This window comes from Quercus robur, chromosome 12, assembly GCF_932294415.1.
Source record: "Quercus robur chromosome 12, dhQueRobu3.1, whole genome shotgun sequence".
Lineage (NCBI taxonomy): Eukaryota > Viridiplantae > Streptophyta > Magnoliopsida > Fagales > Fagaceae > Quercus > Quercus robur.
The window spans coordinates 39,726,298-39,738,426 of record NC_065545.1 but is presented as its reverse complement, the minus strand read 5'-3'; positions in this window follow the sequence as shown (position 1 = coordinate 39,738,426).

The window sequence follows — 12,129 nt, the reverse complement described above, 5'->3', positions numbered from 1 at the left end:
TTGAAATTGAGTTAACAGAGAAGTGACTCATACATACCAAAATCATCCCAAAAAGCTTTTGCATGAGCTTCCATCCTCTGATAGAAGTTTATGCCACTAAATCAACACATTCACCTGCCTACACATGTATTAGAGCATCCACATCAGTAGATACAAAATTTTGCATAATAGAAAAAATACCACATTTTACACATTTTGACTCAAAAAACACCCACATCAGTGGGTATAAAATTGTGCATTTATACACAAGTGTTACAGTAACCGTGCATATATGCACAGTTATTGTAACTCTTGTATTTAAACGTTTTTTTCTCTCTCCTTGACCTCACTCTCTCAGCTTCTCACTCTCACCTCTCGTTCTATCTTAGTCCCTCAGTCCACCAATCAATCCAACTATTCTCACCGATCACCGATGGTTTGCTTCCTATACATTTTGATTTTTTTTCATTTTTTTTTTGAAGCAAATGGGTATCGCATCTGCAAATGTTCTCCCTCTCTCTCAAATCGGCAGTGTTGTGGATTCGGTGGTTTGCTCTCTTTCTCCCTCTCTATCAGATCGGTGGCTTGGTTTTGTTCCGTGGAGATCGGCAGTGCTATGGTAGTGGGTTTGGTATGGGTTTTTTGTGTGGTGGGTCTATGGTGGTCTGTGGTGGTGCTAGTTTACTGGGTCTATGATTTTTTTTTTTTTTAGTGGTAGGTTTACTGGTGGTGGTGGTGTGTAGTGCAGCGATGGTGGAGTGGGGTTGCTAGGGTTTCCTTTTTTGTTTTGATTTTTTGTTGTGGGTATTGTGGCTGATTTGTGGGTAGCCGATGGTGGTTGCTTTTGATTTGTGGCTGATTTTTTGTTGTGGGATGTGTGGGTTTGATGGTGGTGGTGGTGGTGGCTACGGTTTTGGTCAAATTTGGGGTCTATAGGTTGGATTTGGGTGGTTTGGATCAGATTTGGTGGCGTTTGGGTGGCTAAGTGTGGCTGAGTTTAGAATATTTTATTGAATAAATGTGTAGAATAGACAAACTAATGTGGGTGTTCTGTAAAAATGAATGTGTAAAATAGAAAAAGCATTTTTTTCTTGCAAAATGAACAGATATTATGCATCAACTGATGCGGATGCTCTTAACACCCTATTTTGCAACTTCCTTTGACTAGCCCTAGATCATTCCTAAATCCATCAAGTGATATCGTTGTTGGGGAACGAGACTTGAGTCGTAAAGAATATAAAATGAGGTGTTTATAGATATCCCTAGACCTTGAGGTAAAAGTCTAGTAGTCAAGCATCTCGTCGACCTCACCTTATTGCTTGGGTTTGAGTCGTGCATGACACATTAGTACTAGGGTTGGTAAGGCTACTAGCACAGGGGTTTAACTTGTCACAATAGAAGTGCTCTGCTCCCACGATTCCACCCTAAACCCTATACACACCCCCCCCCCCCCCACCCTTGTTGCATGATCATACACCTAATGAATGCTTGTTTAACATACCTCATGAATAGAGTAACCTCGAGGTTTTTGGCATTGCCTACTTTGTTTAACTTCAGCCCCATCAATGCACTAAATTTCAGCCATGCTCACAATTATGTTGCTTCCTTGACTATTACATTGAATAGAAGGGTTATAGATGTGCTGATCTAATTGCAAAAAAAAAAAAAAAAAAAAAAAAGATTTAGATCTCCCAGCATGTCGTATTTTGGGAACACAAAGTGTCGCACACCTTATCTCTTTTCGCCAATTGTGTCTCCCCTACTACACATGTTGATCTCCTACACATGTTATATTTTGGGAACACAACATGTCCCACAAAAGTTTGCATTTCACAAGGCAAGTCTCACAAAAGGCAATGACTCACACATGAGGATGAGATTGTTTGGGTATACATGTGTGAATAAAGTCTCACATTGAACAATAATGAGAAGACTAAGTGGTTGGGCCCAATCTCATAGGTTAAAACTTTTGGATTAAGTGGTGTCCCCTACATGTTATATTAACTACAGAACTAGTCTATCCAAGGTTTTGTTTCTCCAACAAGTGGTATATGAGTCCATGGTAATAGCATCTTTGGAAAGCTCCAATTGAGTAGTTCATATAACATATAGGGGTACCATTTAACCCAAATGTTTAGTCTTATGAGCTTAGGTCCAGCTATGTTATATTGATCACTCATTTTTTTTCATTATTATTTAATGTAGGACTTTATTTATATGTGTATACCTAATAATCTCCCCCTCACATGTGAATCATTGCTTCTCTATGTGGACTTTGAGACCTCTTTATGGTTCACGAATTAATCCTACTATATATCTCCCCCTTATCTATGAGCTTTTTACTTTACTAAAGTGTCATCTATGGGTCTCTTATACACCATCTATGAAAAACTTGTGTCAACCTAGCACGCTCATCCATAGGAACCTAGCTCACACTTTCATGTCTATTGGAACCTTATGCTACACCTTTCTTTTTTCTTTTTCTTTTTTTATTTTTTTTTATTTTTTTATTTTTTATCTTGCACCATTGACAATACTACTTTGTTAAGCCTTTCCCCAAAATCGTTTGTGTTGGCGTTATGATCTTTCCTTGTCCCTACTTCAACTGCAAAAAGAACCTTAACCATTGCCTCCTTTGTCATACACCATCGTGGGCTCTAATACTAGTTGTTGAGGACCTTGTTAACATTGCCACTTTGTTGCAGACTACCTGACTCAAATACTAGTCGTTAAGGAATAATGGAGATAACATATTGGGAGACTCCAATTGAATAGTTAATATAACATGTAGGGCATTAATTAACCCAAATGTTTAAGTTTATGGGTTTGGGCCCAACTATGAGTGTGTTTGACATCAACTTTTGGTATTAGTTTTTAGTTTTTATGTACAGCTTTTTAGTATTCAAAGTGGGCAAGATTTCACTCACACGTATATACATAACACTATGAAGTGCTCCTTTCTCATGTGTCATCGATCACCATCAACAATCACCCTAGGACTTGGTCCAATTGGAGTGTGGAAATACATTGAGACTCTAGTAGCCTCTACAATGACAAGGTGTTCCAAAGCTCATAAGGTCATGTGGAGGAAGTTTATAAAGCAAGAAAAGAGATTTGGGTTGTGGATATTATAGTAAAACTTGTGATATATAACCAAGCTATTTTCAGTGCATTATGGATCGGCCAACACAATGAATTACTCATTAAAACTAATGGTTTATTTGGTTGGATGGAAAAAAGTAGTTTTTCATTGTTTGGTTTGATGGAAAAGGGGGATGGATGGAGCTTTCCACTTGGGTCCACCTAAAATCATCCTTCTAAATAGGGAGGAAAAGTGGAGAGAATAATTTTCACTTTAAATTTATTATTTTACCCAATCTTTTCTATCATTTCCTTATGTTAACTGTATAGTAATAAATTTATTTAAATCAAAATTTCTTTTCTTCAACTTCTCTATTCTCTCTACCAAAAACTTGTTAGGGAAAGGTTGAACATTTTCTATCTTCTTATTTTTACATCCTCCCAACCAAACAGAATCTAAAGATTTCAATCATGTCATATTATGCAGTAGTTTTAGTTTTTTTGTTATATATATTTTTTTAATTATTAAATGATTGAATATATGTTTGCTTCAAGAGCCAGATTCCTATGTTCCTTGGAGAATCTCAAATTTAATTTCAAATACGTTAAGGTTGAAAGCTCTTTCACATAATGTGAAGTTCAACTGGGTTCTTAGAGATCTGAATAGAGCCGTTCATGTTTTTCCAAAATGGTCCCTTAATAATTGCCTAGCTGCTATTTTTGTTTTAGACTATGCTCGTTCTGTTTTTTGTTGATGTAATTCTTGTAGAGCAGAACCTTTAATATTGACACGTAGCTGTTGTTTGTTTTGGTTTCTGTTTTTGTATAAAGGTTTTTGGCTTTCCATTAAATAAAAATATATGTTTGCTTTAAGGGCTCGCAACAACCAATGAGTAGGAAGCTGCATCCTATAGAAAGTCAAAATACATTGTTTGAGGAAATGCGTTTTTTCCTTTATACGTTTCAAACTGGTTGAATATATTTTTTACCACCACGAAGTTCACGAACCCTTACCCTTACCCTTACCTTTTGAAAAGGATATAGATGACACTTGACTGTAAAAATTTAGTGCTAATATAATTTAGACTTTAGAGCTTCATTCAGTGATCCCATTTTGATTGACTCCTTAGGGGACTTATCACTCGGCGAGTTTCACGTGCGAGACTTTCTGTTTCATTTCATATGGCTTTTGGTTGAATAAATTGAAAATGATTTAGTTTAAATCTAATATAGGTTCATATTCAAATTTACCCATTGATTATCTTGAGCTTCTATTTTCATTAAAATATATATGAATTGTATGAAGAAAAAAAATCACAAAATAGAAAACAATAATAAAAATGAGATCATCGCTATCATTACTCTATCTTACACAAATCACAAAATATTATTTCAACAATGGTAAAAAGAGTTGCTTCATTAGATTTATATATATATATATATATATATAAGAACTAAGAATACATGTGCTATAGAAAAGCAACACCAAAACTTTTTAACAACTTAATTTATAGATGCGTGATTTTATATTTTGTTTTTTTTAGAACTTATTTGTTAATGTAAATTTTTTTTAAGTCTCATGTTTTGTAAGGTAGAGTTTTACTTTTATTAACTTTTAGCAAATGATTAAAAAGTTAGTTCAAATGCATGCAAATTCACAAAACTTATTGTAACTTTTTTCACAATTATTAACATGTGTTGATGTAATTAGTGTATAATAAAATATTGGGTATGTACGTATGAGTAAAGTTTCGTATTAAATAATAAAGGGTCTTATTAACAAGTGCCCAAACTATTGTTAATAAACCATTTTAGAAAAAATTTGTCACCATTTTTATGGGAAATATAAAAAACCATTAAAACAATGAGTAATGCTACAGACACAAACTATTTTACAACATTTTTATAGACTGCTGATGTGACATTAACATTTCTAAATAACTATTGATAAGTAAAAATGTGATGTTAGTGGTGGGCCCAAATTGGAAGTAATAAGAATTTATCGCATCAATAGTTTGTAAAAATGTTGTAAAATAGTTTGTGGTTGTAGCATTACTCTAAAACAATTAATTGCTTTTTTCTTTTCCCATAAAAAAAAAATTCTTAAAATAGTTCCTAAACCAATATTCTTCGGGCATCTATTAACATTTCTCAATAATAATAAGAAGAGTACGTAATTAATATAACATAATTAAGCTAATTAAAAAAAAAAAAAAAAACATAGTTAAGTCCAAACTCCAAAAAAAAAAAAAAAGTTTAAGCTTTTAGATTAATTGGTGCTTTTATGAGTATCTTTGGTAGACTGTAATAAATAATGTAATGTAATAGTTATTCCAATATTTTAGTTATTCAGTAGTTTGCTTTCTCAAAAAAAAAAAAAGTTATTCAGTAATTTGATTATGTTTTTATTACATGGAATAGATATTTCTTATGAATAACTATTATTTAAACTGAAAAATCTCTAAAAGGATTATAATAGATATTTCTTAGTAAGTGTAATAATTTTTAAAATTAATATATTTTTAAACACACAAACTTTTCATATGTATATAAAAATATAAAATCATCAAAAACATGACTTTTTTCTCTCCAATTTTTTTTAAAAAAAAAACATTATTCTTTAGGAAATGGAATTGTTTAAAATATTTCCTATACGTAGATCTTAAGTTTTATTTTAATGTTACAACTTATGATCAAACTTATGAATAGATTTAGTTATTCCATTACAACACATTTTATTCTTTGTAATAAAGATTATCATTTCTGTTGTAAATTCTATTCAATGTACCAAGCATGCCTTATATGTTATATTAACTACTTAATTGAAGTCCTTCCAAGGTGTTTGTCTCAATAAAAAGTGGTATTTAGAGACCATGGTAGTGTGTGGCAAGATGTTTAAGGTCTCCTTTACAATTGGTGTGGAAACACGGTGCGTGTATTTGGACCCCATGATTGTTAAATAAAAACGAATGGTGTCGCGTGAGGTTCCCATGGACATGGATATACGAAGCAGTTCCTATGGATGAATGTGCGAAATTGCCAAATGGTTCTCATGAATGAAATATGAAGAAAAACTCATAACAGGGGAGAGTAAGTACTAAAACTTGTTCATGACCTACAGAGAAGTAATGACTTACATGTGAGAGGAAGCTTATTGGATATACACGTGCGAATGGAGTTTTACATTAAATAATAAAGAGAAGAGTGAATTGTTAATATAACATAATTGGCCAAAAAAAAAAAAAAAAAAAGATTAAAACATACCGATTTTTTTTTTTTTTTTTGGGTTATGTAGTGTTTTGAGCCCCCCAATGTGTTAGTTTCATGACATAAAAATGGATAAAATTTGCCTACAAACTTGGTTGTAACTAATGTCTATAACTTCTATTAAAAAAATTAACATAATTAAATATTTTGAAAATATAACCGTTGATTGCATGTTCATTATGTTCTTAACATGCATGTCAGATTTACTATTCAATCTATATAAACTTATTTTTTACGCATAATTTTAGACTATAAAACTTGAAATTTAAACATTTGTTTGATGATATAACTTTTAATTTTTTGAAAATTTTGCAAGCAAAGAATATAGGAAGAAAATGTTATCCAATGGCGAATTTTATCAAAATTCATATGCATTAAAATGATATTGAGTTGTATTGTAACTATTAACAACAACCAAATTTGTAATTAAACTTTTTTCCATAAAAATTATGTCATAAATATGTAGTATGTGTTTGGCCCCAGTTTAAAAAGTCAGCTTATTTTACTATTCAGGTTATTTTTATTACTATTTATGAGTTCTATTACACTTTTTAGTACTATTCATGGGTCTTACTGTACTATTTCAGCTAACTTTTATCTTTATCTATAGTACTTTCAGTAAAGAGTTTTCAGTTTAAGCAAAATAAGCGGATCCCAAACAGACCCATCGATATTACTCTATTTATAATCTATCACCTTAAAAAGTTACCCAAAAAAAAGTGAAAAAAATTTTCATAACAACAAATTTCTTCATGAATAACTTAATAGGCATACAGCAAAATAATAATAATAATAATAAATAAATAAATAAATAAAAAGCCCCGTAACAAAAAACACTGAAAAAGCCATAATGGTCCTCGAAAAAGTATTTGATTCCAATCGAGTTGATGACTTGAAAGAGTGTAGACAAAAAGAAATTGACGGCTCTATTTTATCTTCTATTGGCAACCGAACAGACCGATGCAAACAGTACAAGTTTACATAATTAACCTTAGGCCCTTAGCAAGTTATGCAATCTCACGTGCACTCATAGCGCGTGAAAAAGCATGATTCATGATTCATGATTCATGAAGCTTGCATGCTTTCGGCTTTCCATGTTTTTCTGAACTCAGAAATCAGAATAAACCATCGCCCGCATTGGGCAGAGTGGTACTTCCCTGTAGCCTTAAAGGCTTGCAGGTTCTGAAAACTCAAGTTTAAGTCGTATTGAGTGGGGAAGGAATGGAGTAGTAAATCTAGGTTCATTAGTCATTAGATTAGGTTTTCTAACTAAGCTAAAATTAAAAAAAAGAAAAAAAAGAAATCAGAATAAGTAAAGAAATCTTTTCCCTTTTTTTTAATTTTTATTTTTTAAATAGAGTTTTAATCTATCGTATTTGCTCTTAATGGTAATTCTTTTTATTTAAACTAAGACATCAATCAGTTTTTGGTGTAGACCGAGATTGAATTTCAGATTTATTATTCAACCATAAAAATTTTTACCAGTTGAATTAATTATAACCAATTTTTTTTTTCCAATTTATTGCTTATAATGAACAATATTTTCCAATAAAGGATTTCTTTAATTGTATTTGTATATAATATATATACGTTGACGTCTTCAAATTATGTAGTCAGCTAATTAGGATAATATCAATATAATGTTAGTTTTTTTTTTATGAAATGAATTTCCAGTCTTATATTGCTTCTATCATCAAGTACATGCAGGCCTAAGAGCATCTCCAATAGATGCTCTATCTCTATTTTTTGGAGAAAAAAGTTCATTGTTTACATTCCAACAGGTTCTTTAAACACAAAACTTTTCCAATTTTTTTTTGAAGTTGCTATAGTAGTTCTCTTAATCTAGAGAACACTGTAGCAACTCCAAATGAATTTTTTTCCTTAAAAAATTTAAACAACCGAATAAAAAACAATTCTTTCTCTCTCCTCTCATCTTTGTTTCAGTCTCTTTGCTTCACTCTCAAAAAACGTCTCACATAATCCAAACACAAAACAAAAAACAAAATCCAATTCTTACAATAAAGTTGAATCAGTACAAGCAAATATGAAAAAAAAAAAGGAAAAAAAAAAAAAAAAAAGCTGATCTAACCCAGCCTGGTGGTGGGGAGGAGGACGAGCGGTGAACATGATAGTGTTGCATGGTGAACGTCGATCTCCACCGATTTTGTCCTTTCGGCGACCTCTCCACCGGCCTTCTCTCTCTCTCTCTCTCTGATGTGAAGTAAATGTGCTGGAATGTTCTTCAGGAGAAAAAGAAAATGAAAGAAGGGGGGATAGATAGGACACTGGACACTTGTGTGGAGGAGAAAAACAAGAAAAAAAGAAGAAGAAATGAAATGTATGAATGAAAATGAAATGAAAGAAAGAAAAATAATATAAAAAATAAAAAATCCTAATTGAAAAATACTACCACAATATTTTTACAATAAATTTTAGGTAACAGATTATTATTAGTTAATATTGGCGAGTAAAAAAATAATTTCAGTGGTGAGTTCAAATTAGAACTAATAACAACTTTCCATATAAATTTTGTTGGGAAAGTATTGCGTAAAATGTTGTGGACATAACATTTCTCATTAAAAAATATAGTTGTTAAAAAAAGAATAAATAATGATTAAAAAAAGAATAAAGAATGAATAAAGAAATAATATTTAAATAAGATAGAGAATGAGATAAAGAACATGTTGAAAAGTGTATTTGAAAAAGTGGGTAGCTAAAAGATAAAAGTCACTGTTCATTCTCCAAACAGTACAAAAATTTGAAGAACCTGCTGGAGATGCAATATAAGATTGGAAATTCATGTCATCGATCAACACAAGTTTTTAGAGCACGCTAAGAGATATAAAGTGCTAATTAACTACACGTTTGTTTGTTTAATGTTTCCTCAAATTCATTTCTAAGAGACATTCGATATATATGTATATATAAAAGATTGTATGCTTAAAATAAATTAAGAGAATAAAAAACACAATTTTTGTACAACTAACATTGTTGTCCATTACCACTTGTCCTAGTTGGAAAATTATAATAATGGATGTTATGCTTAAATAGACGCACAATCGCTTTCAAAGAAAATGGTTTCCAAAACCATATTAAATATTAATGGGTGTGTTATAAATGGGTTTGGTATTTTGTTTTGTTTTGTTTTGTTTTTTGAAACAGGTTTGGTATTTTGTTAATTAGCTTAAATATTAGGACTTTTTCAAAGTGGTGATACTTGCCAATCCATGTTATACTTTAAAATGGGGTTGTCTACTTGTCTTTCTCCAAAAAGCTCTTTGAAAAAAATTACAACATACGCATCTTATCTCTTATGAATCGATTTGAACATCAACGAACTCATTTTTTATATAAAGTTGGAGACATTTATTATCTTACTTAAAAAAGATCAATGTATACCTTTCTCTCAAACTCATAATAAAGAGTTTGATAGGACTTTTTAATAACTATCTTCAAAAAATCCAACATTGTTTGAATGCCTGAAAATGTAGTCTCATCTTTTTATGGGTCTTGAGAATGACTAATGAGAATTCATGCCCTTGAAGGCTTCATTCTAAATTAGATCCCACCTTTCCTGTCATGACTCATGACACTTGGAACCACTTGAGGAATTGTTCTAGAAAATATACTCTCTCTCTTTCCTTTTTTTTTTTTCCTTATAAAATATTAACTTAAATAAAAATATTTTAGTGCAAGACGTTTTTGCAATATTAAAAGAAACAATATACAACAAAATTTGGCTACAAACTTGGTTGTATTTCACTAAAAAAATTTAACATGACTACATGTCTTGAAAATCTAATCAATGGATTGCATTTTTTTTATGTTCTTAGTAAGTATGTCAAATTTCGTAGCAATCAAATGTTATTTATTATTAAATCCATAAACTTATTTTTTACTCATAATTTTAGACTACAAAAATTTAAAATTGAAACAATTGATTAATGACATAACTATTTATCTTTAATGTTCTTAATATTTTGTAAGCATAGAGGATGTAAGAAGAAAATGTAATCCAATAGTGGATTTCTCAAATTTCACATCTAAATAAAAAATATTGATGAGTAAAGTTGTAGGCATTAGCTACAATCACGTTTGTAACTAAATTTTGTTCAACAATATATATTATTATTAAAAATCTTTTACAAATTTCTTTAAAAAAAATATTTTACAAACTTTCTATAGGTAGCAACCAAATATTTGAATATGAGTTTTTATTCACAGTAATAAAGATTATTATATCTAATGTAATCTCTATTCAATCTACCAAATGTACCCAATCATCTTATTTTATGTATAAAAATTTATATTATTACCAACATCATTACAAAAAAAAATTGCCATGCTAAACCAAGCTTAATAACAGTAATACTTAAGTGACACTTCATATTGTTTTAATGAAAATATCTATGATTCAAATATTTCTCTTCCAATTACCGAATATATATATATATATATATTAACAGGCAAAACTCAGAGAAAGTTTAATTAAAATTTGAAATTAAAATCCAATTTTGCGTCATGTGTCTAAATTTATGTAGTCACCACAGCATAATTATCTACTTAAGTTTTTTAATATATTAATAGGCAAAGTTCAGAGAAAGTTCAATTATAATTTGAAATTAGAATTCAATTTTGCGCCATGTGTCTACATTTATGTGAGGACCACATCATATTATTCAGTTAAGTTTGTGTCATGTGTCCACTTAAGTTTTTTAATTTTTGTGCCAAGTGAGTTAATGAGTGCGAAATATTAAGAATATAATATTAATGAATCATAAAAATAAAAAATCACATGTACCCAATAAAAACCACAGCACAACAAAAATTATCACATGTTCTATGTTATTAAAAATTAGAAAAAAAAATGATCATAAGTAGTATTAAATTTAGGTAAGAAATTTAATATGTGACTAATTATGTTTACTTCAAAAAAATAATTTGACTAATTATTTATATTTTTATGGAATTCAATTTTGTTCCATGTGTCTAAATTTATGTGGGGATTACATCATAATTATCTACTTAAGTTTGTGCCATGTGTCCACTTAAGTTTTATAATCTATGTGTCAAATAAGTTAAATGAGTGTAAAATACTAAGAATCTAATATTAATGAACTATATATATATATATATAAAACCAATCACATATACTCAATAAAAATCACCACATAACAAATATCATCACACGTTCTATTTTATTAAAAATTAGAAAAAAAAGATCAGAAGTAGTATTAAATTTAGGTAAGAATTTTAATATGTGACTAATTGCGTTTACTTTTAAAAAAATGATTTGACTAATTATTTATATTTTATGACAAAATTTGTGTTTAATTTTAAATGTATTTATACTTATGCATGTGCTACATGCTTTATATATATATATATAATTTGAGTTTGACTAATTTTTTTATATGTTTATAGTAAAAATTATATTTAATTTTAAATGCATCCATGTGTTTGCATGAGTTACATGCTAATTATCAATAAAATAAGAGTAAAATTTAGATAAGTAAAAAATAATATTATCTTTTCAAAATATTATAGATACAATCAAATTATCAATTTTGAAAACAATTGAAGAAACTTATTTATGGTTACTAAATTTTGGAGAAGTGTTATATTTATAACATTTTTATAACAAATCTTAGATGATAAGTTATTATTGTTTCTAATTTGAATTAACAACTTCAATTACTTTTTTTGTCTACAATAAAAAAAAAACCAATAACAACCTGACATTTATAATTTATTGTGAAAATGTGTGTTGTCAACTTAGTGCGTGTTTACCTAATACTGAAG